The sequence below is a fragment of the Planococcus citri genome, chromosome 1 (genome assembly GCF_950023065.1).
Source record: "Planococcus citri chromosome 1, ihPlaCitr1.1, whole genome shotgun sequence".
Classification (NCBI taxonomy): Eukaryota; Metazoa; Arthropoda; class Insecta; order Hemiptera; family Pseudococcidae; genus Planococcus; species Planococcus citri.
The window spans coordinates 58,411,220-58,437,510 of NC_088677.1; the positions used below are offsets into that span (position 1 = coordinate 58,411,220).

The 26,291-nt window shown below is 36.2% G+C and overlaps 1 long non-coding RNA gene across 1 annotated transcript in view; it reads right to left on the bottom strand.

The window, feature by feature from the left end:
- The window catches only part of LOC135842361 (uncharacterized), a 239,249-nt gene that overhangs the window by 61,822 nt on the left and 151,136 nt on the right, over positions 1-26,291 (bottom strand). Inside the window, exon 4 of the long non-coding RNA XR_010558115.1 lies at positions 5,189-5,290. This is a non-coding gene — a long non-coding RNA (uncharacterized LOC135842361). The remainder of the gene's footprint in view (positions 1-5,188; positions 5,291-26,291) is intronic.

Below are 26,291 nucleotides of genomic sequence, written 5' to 3' on the forward strand. Positions count from 1 at the left end.
TCAGCACACCTATTTGGCATATTTATGAATCGCTGGGCTAATAAAAGTTTTCGATCTCAATCACGTCGCTCGATTACGGGTGTCACTGTATAAGGTGGACGTATAGGTAAATCAACGTGTTGCAGATCGCGATGAACCTGTTTGCTGTGTACAGGGGGCAAGAGGGCTTGTGCGGCGGCGACGTACCAAACGTATGATTCAACGACGGCTAGTGGACGTGGTGCTGCTGATGATGATGATCATGATGATGGTGAGGTTGTGTGCGTTGAATTTATATTGGTATTTGCCATTTGGATAGCCAGAGTGAGCCTAGTAGGTGCACGACGGCGGAATATGGTCGTGCTGCGGTGGTAATATTATATACACGAAAATGATTAACGTGTGTAGCGATGTTTGAACACGTATCGTATAAATAATGAAAAAAATATATATGAAAGAAGAAGAGAAGTCGATAATGAATGAATCCCGTGACACTCCTACCTTCGCCATTAAATCACAAATTACCATAATGAGCCGCGGCAAAGCCCAACACTCGATGACCGCTTGTCGTTCTAGTCGTAAAATATAATTCGTCTGCATGAGCCATTCGTGTGTATGTTTTTTTTTTCGCCACTTGGGCATATACTCTTGGTCCTTGAGCTGGGTGTACATTTACTCGTCGTCGTCGTCGTACGTGTGCTGGAAAATACCATAATATACCTACCTGCATTTTGGTGCGAACAGAACGTGTGCTAATACGAGTCGAGAATTCGGACTCGGACTCGGGAGACAGCTCGGTGTGTATGGTTTTAATGGCACATATGCAGGTGGAATTTGACGAGGACATTGCAGTCTATTGTAGCCGGATATGCCACCAGTGTTTGTAGAAGTGGCAGGTGCTGCGTCTTTTGGACTGTGCTCTGCGCCCTGCGCCCTGTGCCTGTGCAGCCTTTATTGTTGTAGTATTATACTAACAAACGCAACGCGTGCCCCAACACTACCGGTTTTCTAGTCCACCTACGATGACAATTGCTTGGTGGCTGCTGCAGTAAGGTACATACGAATATACGAGCATACGAAACGAATAAACCGGGAAGCGATTTCGATGAAAACGTCGTGACTGGATAGATGAATTAATTAGACTTTTTTTTTGCTCCCCTTCTTCTACGTGGCGTTAGGTTTTTTTTTGCTTTTGTTTTCAGTTCTTCACCTTATGTAGTCTACATATACTGGGTTGTTGACCTTATACACTACATATGTGCATCGTGCATAATCATATGTAGAAATAAGAAGAATATCCAACGCAAAGCGTATTTTTCTACATACGCTTACGAATATTATACACACGTAATTTGTCACCGAGTAATTGAATTTTTTTAACACCTAAATCGCGTAACAAATTAGCTTACGGTTTGTGGATTTTTCGTATATACGAGTAGGTACACCTCGAATTAAATATACATATAACCCGAGTCGAGAAAAATTATCGTCGATATAGCTCTCCTCCAGCCCACTTCTCGCCGATCGAGTAATGTTTTTAAAATGCTAAACAAGTGGAACCACGCGTGAACCAATGTCATCATATTCACACCATCGCCGTCGTTGCTGTCGTCGTAATATCCACCTTAGTTCAATAAGCATTTACCCAATTGAAATATTTATGTAAAATAGCCATCCAATTAGTAAAACGTGAACGGGCTCCTAAATTGAAATATTTAACCCGTTTTACTTTTTTTTAACGTGTGTATTTTTTGCTTCTTTGAAGAGATGATGATTTTTTTCACGGGTTTAATTTGAAAGAAGTATAGCGCGGTGTTATGTATCGTATACATGGTATCCATACCTATTTCTACCTAGAGACCTACTCGTATCGTATACGTATGTGCTGTGGTTATTTCAAAACGTCTTGGAGGTCAAATTTTCTCATCGAAGGAATCGAAAATTTCTATCTCGAATGTCTAGAAATCGAGGATAGGTGTTTGGGGCAAAAAAGAGCAACAGGAGGATGGAGATTTGCTCTACCTATTTGAAGGAGGAATATGAGGTATTAATTTCGAAAGGGATGAATCACGTGTCGTATGACTTTCACATTCTCGAAGATATTTCCCTAATATGGCGTTATCTAGGGTGTACCTAAGTAGTAGATAGGTAGCTAAGTACCTACTTTATTTTACAAAGTTCGAATTTTCCACCTCCTACTCCCCTTCAAAGTTAATACCTTGGGTGAGAAAGTAGAGTCATTCCACGTCAATTGGACCAAGAAGTGGTAGGTGGGTTCGGCGATTTTTTTGAAATTTTTCCTGTGGAAAGACCTTCCGAAGGGATGACCAATGGCGCAAATCGCAGCCCTCTAGCTCATTTTTAACGGCAGCCAGGGGGTGTCAAAGTTTTCAGTGAACCTAAAATATCATCCATTTCAGCAGTGAATTGCTCGATAACCGCGATACCTACCAAAATGGAACTTTTCCCCATAGTTAGAGGTTTTGAAAGGCTTTTTGGTGATATCATAAAAATCAGTGTTGCCACTTTTTTTTTGTACAAAAAATTAGCTCAAAAAGTTTCAAAACGTAGTTTTCATATCGTTCCGACTCTCAAAAATTCTGAAAAAAATATATTATGGACAACTGTTCATGCTGAACAACATATTAAAAAATTGGGATGGTAACTTGTAACAAAGTCGATTTAAAAAAATTTAAACTTTGCAAAAAAATGCGATTTTTTGATTTAAAACATGAAAAAAAGTTTTGATTGGTAAAGTTGACCCATTTGACCCCTATTTTCACGTATCTGTTGAAAAAGTTGAAAAAACCCCTCTCACTCAATAAAATGAACTCATCACAAAAAAATCAAAATTTGAAAAAATTCAATTTTCAATTTCAAACATCAAAAAAAGTTTAAATTTATTCAGTTGTCTTATTTTGACCACTTTCTGGCGTATTTCATGAAAAAGTTGATAAAAATCTCACTCACAGCAAAAAAATAAAATTTGTTTTTTTTTGAATTTTTTTGAATTTTGATTTTTTGTGATGAGTTAATTTCACCGAGTGAAGGGGTTTTTTCAACTTTTTCAACAGATACGTAAAAATAGGGACCAAATGGGTCAACTTTACCAATCAAAACTTTTTTTCATGTTTTAAATCAAAAAATCGAATTTTTTCGCAAAGTTTAAATTTTTTTAAATCGACTTTGTTACACGTTATCATCCCAATTTTTTAATATGTTGTTCAGCATGAACAGTTGTCCATAATATATTTTTTTCAGAATTTTTGAGAGTCGGAACGATATGAAAACTACGTTTTGAAACTTTTTGAGCTAATTATTTGTACAAAAAAAGTGGCAACACTGATTTTTATGATATCACCAAAAAGCCTTTCAAAACCTCTAACTATGGGGAAAAGTTCCATTTTGGTAGGTATCGCGGTTATCGAGCAATTCACTGCAAACTTTGACACCCCCTGGCTGCCGTTAAAAATGAGCTAGAGGGCTGCGATTTGCGCCATTGGTCATCCCTTCGGAAGGTCTTTCCACAAGAAAAATTTCAAAAAAATCGCCGAACCCACCTACCATTTCTTGGTCCAATCGACGTGGAATGACCCAGATAATTCCATATTTCTATTCTCTTCCCCTATCTACAAAAAAAAGCGATGGCGGTAGCCCTACTCCACCAGTTGAAAAAATCGAAAAAATGAAAAAAAATCAATTTATCAAAATGATTTGTTTCCGCGTCCGAATTTCTCTAAATAATTCCTTTTTTTAAGAAAACCCTTCCCCGGCCCTTCAATCCACGTGGTTTCCTAGTAAAGAGCCCCTAAAGTTGAAAAAATCAGAAAAAATTAGAATAAATTAAAACCACGGAACATTTTTTCTGATAATACATATCTCATTTCCACATTTGCTCTCTTGCCTCCCCAATTTTGGGGGGGAAATAAAAAAAGATAAAAAATTGATGTCTGTAGGTAAAAATTTGTTGAAAATTGTTCAGGTGCTCGTATAAGTAGAATATTTCCAAGTAACCAATTTTTTCAAAAAAAAACCTTCCTCCGGTCTCAGAAATGATGTTGATTCCTTTGATATAGAGCCCCTCGATGTCGAAAAAAAAATCAACAAAAAAAATAAAAAATTAATATTTGTACAAATTTTTTGAAAATGTTTCATTTCTAGGTAGAATACTATCGAATAACCACATTTTCAAGAAAAACTCTCCCTTGGTCCTCCAAATGATGTCGGTTCCCTTTTATGACAAATATCGAAAATGATGAAAAATTGATGTCTGTAGGTACAAATTATTTGAAAATTTCTCATCTCTAATCATTTATGTAATCAGTATACTTCTAAATAATTATTCTGTCAAGAAAAACCTTCCCTCAGTCCTTTATCCCAACAATGTTGGCCACCTACATAGAGACTTCCAAAGTTGAAAGATCAAAAAAATTAAACAAATTATAATTTTTTTAAAAATTCAGTTCAACTTATCCAGTTACAATAAAACTTGAAAAGGGAAGGACCAAGTTCCTAGTTTTCGCCGTGAAGGTGTTGGGGCGAGGGGGTATCGAAAACATGGAATTGTGCTCTAATGAAGTTAGACCAAATCCAAGGATTGAAATTTTAAAAAAATATATAAAAATGTTCATTTTTTCTATTTTTTGGGGAAGGGGAAAAATTCTACTTTTTCATCATGTAGAGGGGTCAAAAATATTCAACAATATTTCTAATGAAAATGTAGCGAATCTAAGGATTAGAAGGTAAAAAAAATGTAAAAATGTCAATTTTTCGGATTTCTTATAAGTATATACAAATATATTTGGAAAACTTTTGGGGGGGAGAGAAGGGTGCTTCCTGGCACGACTTACTCAATTTTACTAACACGGTTCAAGAAATTTTTCTCATGAAACACGACAACTTTAGAACGTCGACAAATCTTATTTTTTTTTTACAAGTAGGTACCTATGAATAAAGCGCTCTCCTCTAATCCACAGGTTATTAGTCAATGGATGGAGAAAGGGGACTAAAATTGGTATACCTATACGTTAATTTTAGTTAAGTAAGTAGGGACTTGACTGAACTGCTAGAAGTAAAAAGTTTACAATTTTAAAAGTGTTGTATCTCCACTCTTTCAAAGGTCAGAGTTCAACAAAATGTCTAAAAAATTCAAATTCGAAACACCTCCACTTCTGGACACGAGAAAAACACAATTCAGAAAATGACTCACCCTCTCTTCTTGAAATAGGTGGATAGTTAAATTCTGCAATTCATCTCCATGAAAGCATTGAAAGCTGCTCCGTTGACAGGTCAATCCGCGGACAAAAAGCACCTGAAAGAGAAGCACAAGACGTACATATTTAGGTCATTTCAAAATACAATTTCGATTTCTTTTTTCATTTTTTATAATGCTTTATAGAGCGAGTATACAGAATAAGATAAGGTTCGAAATCAAACTTATATGTAGCATGTCATAAGCTACATTTCAATTATAAATTTGTATCTGATTATGGACCGAGTATAACGACATTGAATAGGCTTACAAGCCAAAAGAAAGGGCGGGGGTCCAATTTGATTCAACCTCCGCCTATTTCTCATGTACATACAAGTGGACGACTCTCATAGGCATGTATTAAATCGCATCTCGTTCTGATATAGATACGGAAACTCTTTATAATACATCAGACACACTGAGAATTAGATCACGGTGAATTGAGACTGACTATATGAGACAGGTTCTGGTGGACACTGGACATGTACCTACTCGTACGAGGACGTACGCGCGATCATGACACGAAAGAATGCGTACCTATCACAACAATGTGTACGTACGTATAACGTGTAATTGGCTCTTAATGACAACGACGAGGAGGTTTCCAGATTGATGTCATTTGTCAAGTTAAAATCACTAACGATTGTCGTCACCTGTACCGATGGCTCGTTAACAAGGTACTGCTACATCAAAGTAGGGGTAATGGGTAATACCAAACCTGTCTATCGAGACAACTTTCCAAATAAACGAGTAAGAAGAAAATGGCGAATGTGATTTTTTTTTTGCATTTTATGCAGTGTCGTATACTTGTACCTAGTACCTACCTATGTATATCTATGTACAATACATGAGAATAATACGAATCTATAGTTCTTTCCAGTATTAAAAAGAATTTTCTCATTTTTTTTTTGATTCAGATCCATCTCTTTCTGAGGTGCAGGAATCTTGTGGCCGGAGAAAACCTCAATTTGCCCCCCTCCCCCTCTCTTCCTCTTCTTAAAAAATCAATTCATGCAGGGAAAATCATTCACTATTAGAGGCAAATAATTCGCTTTGCCACCCACCTCCCCTTAAAATCTAGTCCAAAAGATATTATTCGATGTTAATATTTTCGATTTTTTTGGGGTGGAATTAGAATAAAAATCATCACCTTCAACAACCTCAAAAATGTCTAACAAGAAAGGTAAGTATATCCCAATGAAAAGAACAATTTTTGAACCCAGGAACCTAAATCAATAATGCATATTATAAATTAGAATATGTAAAAATAAATACATCACCAGCCAACATTTCAGGTGCTAATAAGCACGTTTTTTGATTTTTGGTGAATTTTTAAAAACCTAATTTGCGCCAACAATTTGAAAAAAAAAGATTTTGTCAAATTGACTTATCGTATCTAAATATAAACTGAAATTTGATATAATTTTTCTTCATGAATTTATCCCGACCGGACATTTCTCCGAACGGTTATTTCCTAGATAGCACCTTTGAAAACCTATAATTCGACATCTACCTATTTCAAATTTTTCGATGGTTTGAAATTGTATCCCCCCCAGTTATTGATTTTTTGAAAATATGTCCTCAAAAAATTCAAAATATTATAAATTTTTTAATCGTGATTTTCAAAGAATTTAATTTGAATTTTTTTAAAAGAACAAATACGTTTTCAAAGAGTAGGTATATGATAAAAATTTAATTAAAAACGCTCAAAATACTTGTACTATGTACTTTAAAAGAAAAATTTGAAAAACGAAAAATCCAACCCACTATTTCCCTCTCAAAAATTATATGGGGACGTCTGAAGACGTTCAAGACATTGGAAAAATGAAAGCTTGAGGAATAAATTTCTGATTCCTCCTCCCCCCCCCACATAAAAAATCGTGATGTATACATGTATTTGCAAAATTTCCTGCCAACTATGTATAAAATTGCATGATATAGTACCTAAAGGTGTTTTTAATATACTTTATTTTTTGAAAAAATTTTGAAATGTCCAAAAACATTGCAAAGGTGAAAAATTTTCATGTAAAAATTTGACCTTTGTCCTCCTATATCTCAAAAACAAACAAAAGAAGTCGTAAAGGGTTTGGAAAATGTCCTACCTACCCAAAGTCCATTTGTTATGTTTTCAATAGCACTGATTTTGCATGTCGACTTGCTTTTTTGGAACGAGCCCCATAAGCCTCACAAACAGTCCGAATTTCAAAAAAAATTGAATAATTCATGTGACACAGGTGTTTTGTTTGGTTTTCAGACGTTTTGATTTCTTTCAACTAATTTTTTTCGATAAAAATCCCGTAAGCCAGGCATCGTACACAAATTTTTCTAAAAAAAAGTGACTTTAGTGACTTTTATCAGTGAAAAAAGTGACCAAAAAAGTGACCAATTTTTTTTAAATTCCAGCGTTCAGGAGAGAAAAAAAATCGAAAAACAAAAGCAAAAAAACGTTCAATATCTCACCTAAAAACTATTTACTTTATTCTCCCGCATGGCCACACCGGAAAATCCGTTTAAAAAAAAAATGTGAGAACGAGTAGTTCATTTTTTTATTTTTAAAATTTTAGAATTTAAATGATGTTTTTTTGAAGGAAGTTGATTTTTAAAATGAAAAAAGACAGGTCTAATTGAAAGCGAAAGCTCTTGAAAATTTGTATTTAGAGAGGCATACAAACGATGTTTTTTTGTGAGAAGTTTATTTTTTGGCTTTAGAACTTGATTTTAAGAAAAATAAATTTCCATCTTTATTTTCAAAAAGAAAAGAAAACAAGCCCGAGCGAAGCGAGAGCAAAAGCTTTCAAAAATTGATGTTTCGAAAAGTAAAAATTTGTGTTTTTAAAATTTTGAAAATGTTTAATAAAGAAAAATCCTTTGAAAATGAATTTAAAAAAAGATAATTTGGATGAAAAACGATTATTTTTGTTTAAAAAACGAAAAAAAAAATCAAAAAAGTGACTTTTTTAGAAGAAAAGTAACTAATAGTGACTTTTTGATGAAAAAAGTAACCAAAAGTGGCTTTTTGAGAAAAAAGTGACCAAGTCACTATAAAAGTGACCCGGTAAGATGCCTGCGTAAGCCCCCATAATAAGCCCATTTGAGAAGAAATTAAAAAATTTGTGCTAGTCTCGAATTCCAACTCACTATTCTCATACGAGCCTCCCAATGGAGTCCTCTAAGCTTCACAATAAGTCCCAAAGTTGAGAAAAATACTGTAGTTTTGTGTGACATCTACCTTTTTGGATTTTCAAAGCTGCTGATTTCGAATTTCAAACGATTTTCCCTCGTTTGGAGACTTTTGGACCATGCTGTACACTTAAATTTATATCCAAGACAGCACTTAAACTTGTTAAAAAAGGTTGTTTTGATTTTTTCCTTCTACTTCTGCGGTCAGTGCAGATTTTGAAAAGTAGTCCGTGTATAGCTATGGTGTTTATATTCTATTATGCGGCAATGGTGGGTCTGAATTGGAAATTTTTCGGTGAAATTTCTCATAGGATGTCTCGTATATCGCGTCATTATTCAGGTTGCTACCGATTGTATGCGGAATCGAAGTCGAAGACTGGTTCGGATTCAAGAGTGTTGCGGTGTTTTGCGGGCGGAATTCTCAATAGTGATAAACAATGTCTGACTGTGTGCCAAGTATCGTCGGCCGCGGCAGGCATCCCATAGGTAGTCCGACGAGTATCATCTTTAGTGGCGCAAATAGGTTGTACTCGTATTTATACGATACAGTAGAATACCTACTTCATGAATTCATGATATACGATTCTACTGGATTTTTGACGCGTGTACGAATTTTTTTCTATTATTTTGAATACGCATCGTGCCGCGTACCTGTATACAGTACTAGAAAGTAGACTCTATGGACTTTCGCCCATGCCCTTACAATGGATCATGATGCGGCGGCAGTGACGACTTTAAACTTGAACGTACGACCGAATCTTTTTTATAGTATGAAAATTCACGGCACATTGTGGCCATTAGTTTCAGCACACGGACAATTAATACGATCGTGTGCGCGGACCCAAAGTACGAGTACGTATAGGTACCAACGAGCGAAAAAATAGCTTATTATTATGTTAATGTCGAGTAATTTTTTTAGGTCAATAGTAGAACGAAGGTTGGCAAAAGAAATCTTTTCAAATGTCGTGTGATGGTTTTCTTGTCTCGTAGGTTTTTTTTATTATTTTTTTTTTTTTCACCAAACGTAGGTACATACGCGCGTATGGTGCATAGAAGTACGTTGAACTTCTAAACACAGTTATCTTATTGTACAATATGCGTACAGTTTTGTTACCGGTTCGCATATATGAGAAGATTGACGACTCGGATGCTGCTGAATAAGTGATGACCAGTTGCCTCCTTGTTGTATGTCTTAATTATAATAACACTGAAAGCTACGCGCGTATATAAGCCGCGAGATGAGAGAGAAAGAGACATAGAGACAGAGAGGCAGCTAAGACTTGAAGAATCACATCAGCGTAGGTGGAGGAAAAGTTGAAGTTTTTAACAGGTGACGAACCTGACGCCTTTATGTCCTAAATGAGAACACGTGCATTCAAACACTCACTCGTTGAAAACTTCATCGTGCCATCATCATACCTAATACGAGTACATCTCTCCTCCAGTCTCCGCGCGTCCTCCAGACAGGTCGACTACAATGTCTATGTGTGCATATTAACCTGTCATAAGACGAGCGAAATTTTTCACCGGCGAAATATGTACCTACCTGGTTCGAGTAGCTTCTTTATTTTTTCGTTCTTTGTTTTTTTTTCTTTCGTGTGCTGCTTCGTCTTACACTGTGCATTCCATGATGACCCGAGTCATTTGCCTGGACATTTTTGCTCCTAGACCCGGAACTGGTTCGAAACGAAATGATCGGTTCTTGGAAACTGATCGGTGACATGTGTTTTAAGTGATGATGGGATTTAGATCAACATTTTGTACAATTTTGGCGTAATTTTCTTACCAATTTAATTTTAAATTACTTTATGTTTTTTGAAGGTCGGGAACATGTTCATCGTAATTAATTACAAAATCTGAGGTTCCCGAACATTGGCCCGAATTCAATATCCCGAACGGACATTTCCCCGAATACCCAATCCTCCGAATTTACAAAATTCCCCGAATCCCATTTCCCCAAATTCACAAAATTTGATAGAAAAATAAAATAAAAATAAAAAATAATATCCCAGGGAAAAATAGTTGGATGTGGTGTGATCTCGTCAGATCTAGTCCGATCAAAACTGCGATCTAACCCGATTTAATTGAATATACTCTTTAATTAGATCTGATCAATTCTTCGGATGTACTCAGTCAATTTTTTGATCTGACTGACTTTTTTTTTTTTTAAACGAGCGGAACGAGGGGAAAGGAGATTCAAATAAATGTACGCGTTAATGTCAGGATATGAAAAAATTCAAAATTTTTCTTCTACAGCTCTGGAAAAAAAGGATAAAAACGACTCGGAGAGTATCTTTTTTTTATCAATTTCAATTTTTCGATTAAGTGTGATGCATCCTTCTTTGGTTCCAAAAAAATAATTTTTTTAAAAAAAAAGAAGGTTCAATAAAATTATGAGGCGAAAATCAATCCATTTTTGATAGTTTTCAACACCTGGAAAACTTCCAAAAACACTTCAAAAAACAATCGAAACAATTTTTATGAATTCATCCGTAAAGTATGTGTTTTTTGGGTGGGGGGGGGGATGTTTATAGTTGCTTGATCATTACACCCGAAAGTAAGTTCTTAACCCACTCATAATTTGGAAACATTTCCAAGTTTTTGGATCAAGTACCGGCAATTTTTTAAAATCAGGTAAGTTTCTTATTTTAAAGGGAAAAGCTACATACATATACCTTCATAAAATATCCTGCAAGATAAAAAAAACGATTCGGGAGAAGAGTCGTTCGGGTAGTTTTAATTTGGGGGATCGGACTCGGGGAAACATGATTCGGGGAAATGGGTTTCGAGAAATCGGATTCGAGCTGATTCTGATTCTGAAATCTGTTTGACCCCAAAAGAATTAGATTTTGACACTCATAGCTGCTACATTACACTCAAAATCTTGGGTTTTAATCCCCATTTGAGATGGCTCATTTTTGTATTTGAGCGTAAACGGTAATCAAAACAATAATTATAGCTCCACTGACCCCCCCCCTCATGAAAAAATCCCAATTTGGATTTTCGGTTCAAAATGGTAATTTTTTCAGCAAAAACTCAAAATATTGAAATGATGCAGTACCCACTTTTTTAGTGAAGTATACAAAAATCTGATTTCAATCTGGAATTGACATTCTAAATTTAAATATCATCGTTACCAATCGATCTTTGAGCCTTCAATATGAGACTTTATTGATTCTTCTCAGCCTACTATGAAATTGACCAGAATGAGTGGAGATTAACATTTCATCTTTTTTCAAGCTACTGCTCTAGAAATTGACCTTCAGGGTGTCTACAGGAATTCATTGACCGAAAATCACTACATTTTCACTAACTTTCAAAAAAAAATCACTACTTACCTTCCAAAAAAAATTTAACTCCCCCCCCCCGACTCGATTGATTTTTTTCATTTTTCCATTATTTTTTTGGTTTCGACTTGGTAATTTTTCACATGAAGAAACAGAAAAGAACGCACATAACTCGAGTGTCACCATTTAACTACATACTTCGAGAAAAAAAAGTTTTCAAAATGAAAGATGGGTGGCGGATTTTTTTTTTTCATTTTTAGCAGTGATTTTTATATTCTTGATGCATGGAAAAACGAATTTTCCACCTTTCTTTATTTTTCACCGCCTTTCAAGAAAAATTGCTGAAAATCACTTTTCTCACTACTTGCACTACTGACTTTCAAAAAGGCATGACAAAATACCCTACCTGCCAAAATTTTAGGAGCTGAAGTTCATTTTTCCAACGTAAGGGAATTTTTAAAAATCAAATTTGAACCAAAGGAGGGAAAAATCAAGAGTTTGTTTAATTATGCTAGAAAATAGAAAACTCAAAATTCTGTAGTACCTATTACCTTACTCTATTTTCGACCTCCTTCCACTCACATTTCAAATCGATCAGAAGTAATTTTGATCTGTTTTGAGTATTTTTGGAGCTTTCGTTATATTATTTTCAGAAATTTAAATTTCCACAAAACTTCAATTAATTTACTCAGAAAGGTGAGTAGGTATGGTTACATAGTTTTAGCGACATTTTGGGAATTCGAATTTCTAAAATGTACTCGTATGCTCCGAAATGTGTACAAATGAACTCCGGTATTTTTTATGGTTTTTAGGGAGGAGGGGAGGGGTGGGGAGGGGAGGGGAAAGGTGATGGAATCTCTGAATTACACGCTCTATTGATCTAGCTCTGCATTGGCAAAAAAATTCTGCCAGTTCGATCAATTCTCTTGTAAAAAAAAATGATTTTTCATCCAATTTTGAAGAGTCAAAAAGAATTCCACCTTACTTATTCAGAATAAAATTTGAAATCGGGCCAACAAATTATACTTGAAGTACCTTTTTATTTACAGAAATTTGTTGAAATGGTTCATGAAGAAATTATACCTCGAAGCCAAATTCTCAACATACTCTAATCAATTTTCACTTCTTCAAAAACTCAAAAAGAAATTCAAAGTTGATGAATTAAGTACGAGAAACAGTGACATTAGGTTAGAGTTAATTTAGAAAAAAGTACCCATTTTTTATAAACTTCTTGAAACTCTTTTGGACTTTAGGGTCATACTGTACAAAATGCGAATAGCGTCACACAGGCTGGACACAGGGCTCCGTATCAAATCGACGCGGATATATGAATGTATATTTTGAAACGTGTGTACGCAACTGATTAATTGTCATGTTAACTTTAACGCGTATCGCATTGATGCCTATGGCGCCGAAGATATTTAGATTTGCATATGTATTACGCGTATAATATGTAGATGTATACCTATGTAAGTTTACGAGTTCACTCTCTTCAGCTGCCTGTACGTAGGTACCTACATCTACAACTTGATCGAGAGACATTTTTACAGCAAAATCACTGTCTGAGCTCCCTTCTGGATCTATAGAGTTGCACTCGCAGCGCAGTTGCACAAATCTTCGGATTTGGCCGACTGTCCGTCGCGTCGTGTGTCGATTTATCTAAACGCGCGAAACCGGAATGTATTCAGTCTAGGTATACGTATATAATCGCCCAGAAAAAGTAATCAACCAGTTTGATTGTTAACTACGTATAATTTTTTAATATCACTTAAAATGTATTATCTGATTGTAGTATAGGTACCTTCGGATATATATCCACAATCCACGCATATAGACTACACTTTCGCCACCTGTTTCCTGTTCGTCGGTCGCCGGCGCATGGCATAGTATACAGAAAATTATTAAACATGTTGTATATGTAATGCCTTGTTGTTGTTTTTTTTTCTTACTCATTTACAGAACGTATTAATATAGATAGATAGTGTGTATAGGACGTGCGACGGTATCATAAGTTGCTGAGCGCGCGTTTCTGACCACCATTAGCGCAGACTTGTACCCACATGTGTTCTTATACGAGTCATTTCCTCAAAAATCAGTCACGTGTTAAAACAACTGTCCACCTTGATCAAGAGACGTGTAAAATTGATATTGAACAGAAGTGAAAACAGATTGCCTTCTTTAGGTGTGGGGTGAGTGCACCTTACGGTGCGGAAATTCAAATACGAGATATGTGCTGCAGAATTAATAATCAACGCAAGTGCATACATTATAAAGTGTGTCCTGTTTCTGCCCCTTAATTTCGTAAATGTATACGTATTACGAGTGGATATCGTGTAGCCTCATATAAGCCTTTCAAGATGACCATTGGGGGAAGAATTGATTTTTTGTACTTGCAAATCTCAAAAAATTAATCCCGGCACCTGAAATTTTGGTCGATGTTGTATTTTTGTAATATGGTCTTTCGATCAAGCTTCGTTTGAACCTCAAATTTATTTTAGATATAAGGACACTCAGTTTTAGATGAAATAAGACACTATATGCACTGCAGTTCCAAATTACGTTGCTGCCCAAGCGAAGCATTTCAAACAACTTAAAATCATTCTTTCCCATTTCCAAGAAATTTCCACCTCGAGGCTCTTCAACTCTCATGCTTCACCCCTTCTCCATTTTGAATTGCAAAGTTGATTTTTCGATTTTTGGCGCGAATTTTCGAAAATGGTAGAAACACATAGTCCATTGGGATATCAACTTTTTAATTAAAGAGTAAATATTGCGATAAAAAACTGTAAATATACTTGTAACTGCATGGTCATTTTACGTCAATTCAACCAAGAAGTAGTAAGGAGGGTCTGCGATTTTTTTGAAATTGTTCCTGTGAAAAGACCTTCCGAAGGGATGACCAATGGCGCAAATCGCAGCCCTCTAGCCCTTTTTAAAGGCTGCTAGAGGCTGTCAAGTTTTCAGTGAACTTGAAATATCATCCATTTCAGCAGTGGATTACTCGATAACCGCGATACCTACCAAAATGGAACTTTTCCCAATAGTTAGGGTTTTTAAAAGGCTTTTTGGTGATATCATAAAAATCAGTGTAGCCACTTTTTTTTGTACAAAAAATTAGCTCGAAAAGTTTCAAAACGTAGTTTTCATATCGTTCCGACCCTCAAAAATTCTGAAAAAAATATATTATGGGCAACTTTTCATGCTGAACAACACATTAAAAAATTGGGATAGCATTCTTTCGTAAAGTCGATTTAAAAAATTGAAAGTTTGCAAAAAAATGCGATTTTTTAATTTAAAACATGAAAAAAAGATTTGATTCGTGAAGTTGGCCCATTGGTCCTTATTTTTACATATCCGTTGAAAAAGTTGAAAACCCCTTTCACTCGATGAAATTACGAGTAACTCATCACAAAAAACCCAAAATTTGAAAAAATTCAATTTTCAATTCCAAACATCAAAAAAAGTTTAAATTCATTTCTTCTTCTTCCTCACTTGCCCATATCCGGACATTGCAACTACAAAATTCCCTCAACCAGTTCCCTCCAGCTATCTCTGTCCTAAGCCTTTCTCGTGCATTCTCCCAGTGACATTTTGCAGGCTTGTCGGACCAGACCAAAAAACTGGACCAATGACCATGACCAGACTGGACCTTAGACCTCTAAAGAAAATGTATGTAAATATTAACGAAACAGATGACCCTTTTCAAAAAAAAAATAACAGGGACAAACCGAGACCAAAGACCGAAGACCTTTCTAAAAAATCGGACCAATGACTGCGGTTTGGACCTCAATTATGTCCAATTTTTCAAATTTATAATGCCATTTTAGATGCCTATTTCAAATAAATTTCCATTGTGATTTAATTTCTTTTGAAGTTTCAATGTTTTGAAAGTAAAAATCCCATTTTTCAACTCATTTTATGTGTTAGGAATCTTTTTTATTTCTGAAAAATGAAGACCATTTTTTGGAACTGGGCTGACCCACAACCACAATGAAAATTTCTGGTCAGGACCGGACTGGACTGACCTACAAAGACAAAAAATGCAGAACCAAATGACCACACCAGACCGTTTGAAAGCTCTAAACTAGGACCTTGATTTTGGAGCAACTGTAAAACCTGAGCGGTCCTACAAGCCTGACATTTTGGCAGTTTTCTTGATTAAGTCTGTGTATTGGGTGGGTGATCTTCCCTTTCCCCTCTTGCCTTCTATGTGGCCTTGGACTGTCAATTTTTCCAGGTTGTCCTGTCTCATGATGTGTCCGAAGTGGAGTAATATTCGTCTCCTGATGACTGTGCTTAGCCTTTTCTTTACACCCAGTTGTTGAAGTATTGACACATTTGTTCTTTTCTGGACCCACTATATCCTTAGCATGGGTCTGTAGCAGTACATTTCAAATGCGTCAATTTTATCTTGATCTGCCTTGCATACTGTCCAGCATTCTGACGCATACAGGAAGATGGAGAAGGCTAGCGTTTTTATAATTCTCAGTTTTGTGGCCTTTGTGATGTTGTGGCTTTTCCATATCTGGTTGAGCTTTCCCATTGCTGTCTTTGCCATAGCCGACCTTCTCCTGATTTCTTCAGTTGAGCTTCCCTGATTCGTTATTAATGAACCAAGGTACATGAAGTCCTGTACAACCTCTATACCATCAATCTCCAATATTTCAGGTCTGTTCTTTTGCTCCCTATCAATTATCATTATTTTTGTTTTTCCTTTGAGGACCCTCAGACCTGCCTCATTGCTGGCTTCTTTGATTTTCCTGAGAATTTCCTTCATCTCATCTGGTGTCTCTGGGAGCAGGGTTGTGTCATCCGCATATTGTAAGTTTGACAATGTCTTTCCTCCAATTCTGACTCCTTTCTCCCAATCCTCTAGGGCAGTTCTCATTACCCATTCTCCATATGCATTGAAGAGAATTGAGCTGAGTATGTATCCCTGTTACACTCCTTTTGCTGTATGGAAATGATTGGTGAGCTCAGCTTCAACTCTCATTTAGTTGTCTTATTTTGACCTCTTCCTGGCATGGTATTTCATGAAGAAGTTGATAAAAATTACACTCATTGCAAAAAAATTAAAATCCGTTAATTCCAATTCACTCAGAATTTTGATTTTTTTGTGATGAAATTTCATTTCGAGCTAATTAAGCCTTTCAAAATCCATAGCAATTGGAAAAAGTTCCAATCCACTGCTGAAATGGATGATATTGTAAGTTCACTGAAAACTTTGACATCCCCCAGCAGTGTTTAAAAAAGGGCTAGAGGCTGCGATTTGCGCCATTGGTCATCCCTTCAAAAGGTCGTTTTACAGGAAAAATCCCAAAAAATCGCCGACCCCTCCCCCCTCTTACCACTTCTTGGTTGAATTGACGTGGAATGACCCTGCACTCAAATAAGCCTATCCATTCCCTCGCCCAACTGGAGCATATTGTCACCACCTGCAAGCTAATCTCAAGCTTCTATCGGAATTGAAATTATTCCTACAAAGCATTTTAATTGCTCCAGGAAGCGTTGTAATCAATTTGAGACACTAAAATGTAAGAAAATTCCAAAATCTTCTACAGTGGAGTCTCAATAACTCGAAACTGAAGGGAGAAGGAGTTGACTTCGAGCTATCGGAGTTTTTGAGTTATCAGAGTTCGAGTTATAAAGGTTTGTTTTTGGTATATTTCGAGTTAGCGAAGTTTGAATTCGATGAATGTTTTTTTTACTATGGAATGAAGTGGAAAACATACCTATGTACCTATTTGAGTGAAATGTACATGTTTATGGACATAAATGTACATACTTATAAGTAACCAAGATGTATTTTGTGAAAGAGGATTTGCATCAATGAGATTCTAATTTACAAGTTTTTTCAACAAGAGATTCGAGTTATAGAGGCAAAACGTTGGTAACGTTCGACTTACAGAGGTTTCTTCTATATTTTTAAAAAATTTCACTTAGAGTTATCAGAGGTTTTGGACTTTTTATTTCGAGGTAAAGAAGTGAATTTTACATTGAGTCTTATGGGGAGTTGTAGGGAAACAGACTTTGCTTCGAGTTGCCGGAGTTTTCGAGTTAACGTAGTTTGAGTTGACGAGACTCCACTGTAATTAAAAAAAAAAAATTATTGGAATTGACTATTTTCATCTTTTCTGTGGTTCCTATAAAATGTTAATGTCGAACATTCCATATAGTATCTCTTCGTATTTCTCGCTATCAAGTTCAACTTGAGTAAACTCGAGTCTCATTATAATCCAGACCAATGTTTTATTATGAGAATGCGTTTCTCGTCTAATCCTTTAATGATCGTTACACTTTATAATGTTTTCAGATGTTTAATTGTGAACGAATTCTGAAAAATATCACTATATGTTTTTTTTATTTCAATTTTAAAGTGGGTGTAAAAAAAATGAAGTTCTCATCGTATTCACGAAGCCTCGCGAGATAACAGTAACCATATTATTGTTTTAATTTATAAAACACTGATCAAACTGTTTCACATTACGCTAAAGAAAGAGTTATGTATTTCAAAGGTTTGTTGTAATTCATTCACGAGTTTCATCTGCTAGAAATCTGAATGAATATCTACGAGTAGGTACCTACTTATTTTTGTGCTCGTGATCAATTTCTGCAGTTTTCTCCTACTCGAACATTTTCTTGATCGAAGTGCCCTCAAACCCTATTGAAAGTATATACCTATCTCAAGTCGATGCTTTTTTGAACTAACGTTTCGTCAAAATGTCCAGTAAGTCAATGATTTAGACCATACGTACTGAAAAGTTTATAGAAACCGATGACATTTTTCCATCTTCCCCAGATTCACTCAACAAAACCGAAGATTTGAGAAATCGTTTCGGAAAAAAATGAAACAGGCAAAAGCTTCTGAAATCCATTGGCTGAATACGTGACGTCTTTTCCTTCTCGGATAGGTATGTAATTTGCGGACCTACGACTTGAGACGCTGGGAATTTGATGACCGCTGTTTCCGCAGCACAGAAGCTTCTACCATTTCCGAAGCTGATGGTATTCCGGATACAACCCAGTTAGGAAGATGAAAATTTTTTAATACCTTATATTCCGCCTTTTGATGTAAACAGAGCCGAAGATACCGCCGCTGTCGTCATCTTCGCGTAATAAAAATCTAACCCACGTATTAATTGATCGTCATTCCGCCGATAATTTTCATCTCGTAAATGCAGGTTTCATTCAATCGAGTAGAGATTCGCGGTATTTTGCAAAAAATCAATCGCCAGTTCCGTTTATTCTCCATATACCTTATAGCATGGTATTGGAAAAGTATACCTATAATTTATGCAATCCGCCAGTGCCAGTACACACAACAAGAAACTAGTAACCATGGGAACTCCAAGTTATAGTAAAATTTTAACCGTCACTGGTCACGTCGTCGTCGTAGCCAAAATTGCTCGCTTCTCTATTCATTACGAACAAATTACTCGAACGATAGAAATACGCACACCTCGAATTACCCATTGAAACGAATTTATTTGTATTTAACCCTCAAATCGAGATGTCGGTGCTTTTATTGATGGATTATTGGCCTCATTAGATGCAAGTTTTTTTTTTTTATATACCTATACACATCTACACAGATGGTACAGTTATATAGAGGCCACAATTGACAAATTTAATTCAATGGTAATAAAATCACCTCACAGAGCAGGTCATCGAACAACTCAACAACGCGTTTTCTCTCTCACTTGTGCTTTTTTTCACCTTAAAAATTAGATCAGTTGATCAGTAAGATGCGACCTTCACAAAATTACTCTATATACGATTATGAACCTCTCGCCGAGCGTATTAACAAGTACATAGTGCGATATAAACGACGCGTAAACGCGTAAATGGTAAAAACAAACTACATTTTTTTAAGCCTATAAAATACCTTAATGAGCTGCAACATTCGCTCGTAAAATCAACAATTAAAAAAATTCACTCGCAACCGAAAATTCCTCTCGTAGGCGTACGAAATTAGTCCATTTCACACGATGCACCGCGCGCCAACTGTCAACCCAGGGTGGGAAGCTATACTCGAGAACCTACGTTTGAAAATGAAAATAAAAAAAATAAAAACATCGGTGTAATTACCATCACCGTGCCTCGAATGTAGGTATACTTTTAACCGCAGATGAAAAAAAAATAACACGAAAAAAGGATCCGATCGAAATAACTTAATTATAACATTCGTATCTATTGGTATAAACGTGCCGCTGTGTATAATAGACCGTAACTTATCGATCTAAATTTTCAACTCCGTGTTAACCTTAATAAATGAGATCTATTTATAAGTTATTTTTCTAAAAAAAAAAAAACTATGTGTACGTCTGGATGCTTGATTATGTAATTAGACCTGATCGGGGGTTGATATTTTGGTGTGACTGTTCTAACTGAAGATTACTACAATTCGTCGAGGTCGTTCTACATAATAGGTATCTACTAAATAACTTACCAAATGATTTATAAAACAGGTATAATATTTGTTTGTCTGTGAGTTTTCAAATATGTGTACAGCTGGGTTCTTTGACTTTAAAAAAAGGTAATTTCCTATCTTTTTATTTAACTCGAAAATGCGATTAGATTTCAAAAAGAAATTGGTCAAAAAAATCGATTGAAATGGTTCACCAGAGGTGGATTTAAGAAAAACATGGACTGAGAGCTAGTGCGTTTTTTTAAAATAAAAGAATAGACAAAATTTGGAAGAGTTCCCAAATTTTGAAAGGACATTATTGATGGGAAAGAGGGGTGAATTTCGCAAAATACTCCCAAGTATTAAAAGTGCATTTTTGGGATGGACAGGCGAAAGATGTAAAGTTTGAAAAACACTCAAAGATGGTAAAAATGAATTTTTCATTACTAAGAGGAAGAGGAGTAAGAGCTTACAAGGGAACCTCTTGAGGTGTCCGCCTCCGATTTGAACGGGACTGCGATTTTTGAAAAGAGCATGGTCGCTAAAACCCCCAAACCAAATTTTCAGCTGCCCAACCTCATTTTTCAATTTTTGGCGAACGTTTGAAAATTCAAAATTGACTGTTTTTGGTGATTTATGCTTTTTTCAAAAAAGTACGTACTTGATCAGTAAAAATGACCAAAATAAGTCCTAAAACTGATATTAATTCCCTAAATCCAAATTTCACCATTTCCAGCCATTCTGGAGCCTACAGCGCGATTTTTCAATTTCTCCAGAATTTTGAATATGCTCCAGAAGGCGTCAATACGAAGTTGGGCAGCTAAAAATCGAGTTGTGTGTTATACTCGGCCTGTTTAACGAGTTTATCCACATTTGAGCCGACTTGGGGGGGGCGCCTCAAGAGTGGTTTTTTGACCAGCTTTTTTCATGATAAAAATATTATTCAAAAATCAAAAATTCCCCGTTTGTGAGAAAATTTTTTGAGATTTTCGCGCATTGCTGTATTTCGACATGAACTAACTCTATGAAGCCGAATTTAGTCATTTTCAGCCATTCTGGAGCCACCAGCACGATTTTTTAATTTCTCCAGACGAGGAACGCTCCAGAACGAGTGGAAATGGCAAAATTCGCCCTCGTGGGGTTAATTCATAACAAAATATAGCGATTCGTACAAACTTCGAAAATTTTCTCGCAAACGGGAAACTTTTGATTTTTGTACCTATATTTTTATTATGAAAAAAGATGATCAAAAAACCACTCTTGAGGTGCCCCCCCTCCCAAAATCGGCTCAAATGTGGATAAACTCGTTAAAGAGGTCGAGTATAACACACAACTCGATTTTCAGCTGCTCAACTTCATATTGACGCCTTCTGGAGCATATTCAAAATTCCGGAGAAATTGAAAAATCGCGCTGGAGGCTCCAGAATGGCTGGAAATGGTGAAATTTGGATTTAAGGAATCAAGTTTTAGGACTTTGTTTTGTTCATTTTTACTGATCAAGTACGTACTTTTTTGAAAAAAGCATAAATCACCAAAAACAGTCAATTTTGAATTTTCAAACGTTCGCCAAAAATTGAAAAATGAGGTTGGGCAGCTGAAAATTTGGTTTGGGGATTTTAGCGACCATGCTCTTTCCAAAAATCGCAGTCCCGATCAAATCGGAGGCGGACACCTTAAGAGATTCCCTTGTTAGAGAAAACATTTTTTGACGATTAATTGATTCAAGTTGAGAATCTTTAAAACTTTTTTGCAAAGGAACAGTATTTGTGAATTGTTTTTATTTTTTTTGTTTTACAATTTAGGTCTCTCCAACAACGAACGCCAATATGATCATGTTGGCTTTTTGGAGTGAATTTAACCACCTATATACATATTGTAATGTGGTGCCATAAATTTCACATTTATCATTTTGCAAACCATAAACAATATTTTTGACCAAAGAGAACTTCGAACCTGAAAATTTGAATATTTCGAAGGACATTTTTTCTCAAATTGGAAAATTCTTCGATCGGATATTTGTGATTTTTCACGGTGATCGTTATCAACACAGCAACGGATGAATTCGCAATATCAATCGATACTTATTTTGATAACCAATCGCAAATCGATGAGAAAATTTCCAAATCCAAGACAAACGTATTTAAATGGTTAATTGGTGTCAAGTTGTAACTTCCCAAATAAGGTTTGCTAGATTTAAGATGATTGTTGAGATTTACCTACTACAATAAGAATGAGTAGGATTGAGATAGCAATCTTATACAAACAGATTGCAAATTAAACACAGTGATGTTGATGCATCTTTAGATCTCTTCACCTTTTTTTTCTCCTTTGCTGTTTCCTTGCAAAAGTTCACGTTTCAATTTCAAAATCACGTTATGCAATATGCAATGCCAATTTCTTTTATCCAAATAAGATGGGTGCCTCTTTCTAGTATATCTAAGCGTTTTTTCCTAATCAAAATTGACTGCAGTTTTCGTAGAAATGTAGCCACTTGAGCCATGCGAGTTTGTGTGGTGATACTTTTTTGCATATGCTCAAATACGTACCTGTACCTACATGGATTAGGTTACGTAATGGCAAATAATGCGCTTGATGAAGATAGACAATCCCATTTCATGTAGGTACGAATCCACCCAATTGTGATTAAAAGCGTAAACAATCTTTTTCCTGTAGTTATAGCCTTTGGTAATTTCGTGAATTAAATTACCAAATTTAAAAGCGAAATCGAAGGTGTTTTTTAAATCAGAGACATACTAATAACTCGAGGATTATGGAATGATAATTTTTCGATATTCGTTGCAATAATAGATTCGCTTTTTTTGGAATATTTTATCAGTAAGTAATCAAAAAACACCATATACGAATATATGTGGTATCGTAGATAGGCGAAGAAAAAAAACCTAAACTCGAAGTAACCCCGCAGCTATGCCAAAAATGATCGAAAGGAGGAGTTTGGAATGAAAAAAATTTGAATGAAACGGTGCATCTCGATGTTCGGTTGTTGGGATATTTGCATACTAATAACTAGAGCTCGGATATTTATGCACTTAAAAAATCATTTTATGCGCATAAAATATGCATTTATTTTGATCAAATTATGACAAAATATGCCCTTATCCATCAAAATATGCACTTTTATGCAACAACAATAATTATGGGTATCTATAGAAAAGATTTTTCATTTCAAAGGTAGAGGGAAGGCCGGAAAATTAAGAAATTGAAAAAAAGAGGTTGAAGTCTTCAATTTCACTTGAAATAATCAATTTTAGGTCAACATACAATTCGCCTCAACATGGTGAAAAAAAATTTTAAAAATCGTTTTTTAAAGTTTTTTAAAGTTTTCTACCAAAAAAGGATTTTTTGGCCAAAATTTGCAAAATATGACTGAAAAATGGAAAAAATGGTCAAAATATGACGAATATGCGCTTAAAATGTCTAAAATATGCATTTATATGCATTTATACCCAAAATATGCAAAATATGCGCTAACAAGTTGGGCTCATCTTACTCAGAATTGTATGATTCACAAAAATCCATAGGATATGCGCGATCTTCTGTGATGAATGAAAATATGACAAATCATAAAAATCCGAGCTCTACTAATAACGTTCGACTCGCGACGAACGAACACAACAATAATGTACAAAAAGGTGCCTAATACAGCATCCAAGTACACGGGTACGACTAAAAGGCACAGCTCTGTTGGAAAGATGCGAATGGAGATGGAGAAAGAGAGACGTGGGTGCTCGAAAAGTACTCATTATGACCTGCGAGTTAAAATATTCATGACCTGTTAAGATAAAATCGTGATACTCATCACATTGTCGTGTCGTAGCTGGCGCGAATTTCGCGGAAGATGCATTAGCCGCAGATAAATAATTCACCGAAACCTTTTTTTTTTTTTTCATTTCATTCTTATGTTTGGTGTCTAAGAGACGCGCGTGAAGCTGCATTTGGAGTTTGGGACGAGCGACTATAGCGACGCCGCCAACTCTGCAGCGCCGGTGAGGTTGCGAAGCGAGCGAGGACAATTAATGGCTGGCTCGGCGTTATAAACTGGGCTTGTTGAAATTCCTGGTGTATTTAAGTAAACTAAATTATAATTTATTTGGTTCGTAAGCTGCGCAAACACACGATACATAAGCCAACTCTGCTGTTATAAGGTATATATACGTATATAATCGAATCGCGCGCCGCGCCGGTTTCGCTGCTGTATTGTTATTTTAATGATACAACGGAACCCGCAGCTTGGCCACACGAGCTTTTCTATTTGTAATATGTATAAATTGTATTCGTATAAATGTAGTTTACGTGAGGTATCTACTCTTTGGCGTGTATCATTTTATGGTAATTTTTTGTCCATTTATTTGACGGACGAAAAAAAAAACTACAAGGAAAACCACCAATGGAGGTACTGGTACACTTGGTGCGTCTAAGGAAGCGTAAAATTTGAGCTCGCGCGCGTCTCTGAGGGCTAGTGGCTGTGCGTCGCCATATGGTTGGCCAGACCTGTATACGTGTCCATTGTTAGTGTAAAACTTCGCGAAGCATAACCAATAAGTTAAAGGTACTTGGCGATGAAGAACATAGGAGGTTATTATTTAACAGCGCACCAGATACGAGTACATAAACTTGCATTAAAAGGCCTCGGCCGAGAAAACAATACCTATATATGCGGCGGCGTCCGCGACACGCCGCGCCGCCGACAGCTGTATCCGAAGGGACACGCGTAGCAGATACGCCAAGCGTAACTTACGCACGTTCCGCCGCCACCTTACGGCACCTTGCATCCGCCAAAAGCACCAAATGCCGCTCAATACCGCCGGACCGTGTCGAAATGAGCAACATAACTTACCTTATGTACATAGGTACTGCGAACGATGCAGGAATTTAAAAGATGTTTTAATTTCCACCATCACGTATGTACCTCTCTATCTAGGATGTGGTGGTACTCAGTAGCTCTCTATGCTCCGTACACAATAATGGAGATATTAACCTAACAGGGTGTCTGCTTGTAGCACAAGATAAGCAATACGTTGTAGGTATCAACTGTATTGTGAAATGAAATGTACCAACCATATCATCATATTCTAACGTATATCTAAGACTTTCGTCACGCTAAGAAGACGTTACAGATGCAGCTTTTCTTTGTACCGGCGACGTCTTTTGCCCTATTGCACTGGACATTCGAGTACAGCTGCTGCAGCTAATGCTGAGCTACTTGATGACCGCTAGCAAGGGTTTCATACTTGATGACCGCTAGCAAGGGTTTCATCATCGTCTACCTCAACCCTGCTAACTGAACCTGCAGACTTATTGGCTATAAGGTGCTCCATTATACTTTATCTCCGACCTTTGCAAGTGTTGAAGTTTATTCGATCAGATTTTCAGGAAGTAAGTATTTTTACGGAAAACTACGAGTAGAACTTTGAAAATGTCGCTGGATACTTCATGATGAATCGAAATAGCCTCGAATCGATCTGTGAGGTTGAAAGTGAGGTGAAATTTTGTGGATATTGTGATTTAACAAACGTTTTCGTAAAGGCTTCAAAACTGCTCAAAAAACTAGAAATCGTTTCTAATTGATTTAGAGTATCAAAAATAAGGCACCCATTAAATTAAGGCTTCCAAAGGCTATAGGTGGATAAGTATGGAATTTGCCCCCGAGAGCTTCAGGGTTGATATTAGTATGGAAGGTGGGTACTCTTGAGCACCTTCCGTCAGGAAAGTTTCAAACCCCCAGACCACCCTGTTAAATATTATGCTATCCTCAATTCCTCATCCACACCCCTCCAGTGCCTCTGCCCCAACTCAATTTTCACTATATTGAAAGTTCAGATATTTTCATGATGTTGGTGTCGTTTCCATATGACTCGAACACCCCGAACACGAATATGAAGTCCAATCGTATGCTACCCTTATCCACACCCCTACAGTGCCTCTGCCTCTAACACAATTTTCACTATATTGAAACTTCAGATATTTTCATAATGTTGGTGTCATTTCCATATGAATTGAACACCCCGAACACGAATATAAAGTACAATTTAGCTCTACTCTCATCCATTCCCTTCCAGGCTAGCCAGCTCGTCAGTTTTTATTATTTAAAATGCGTAAACCTATTTTCATAACATTGGTACTATTTTGGCACGAATGGAAACCTCGAAACTTGAGTGTTAAAGTTTGA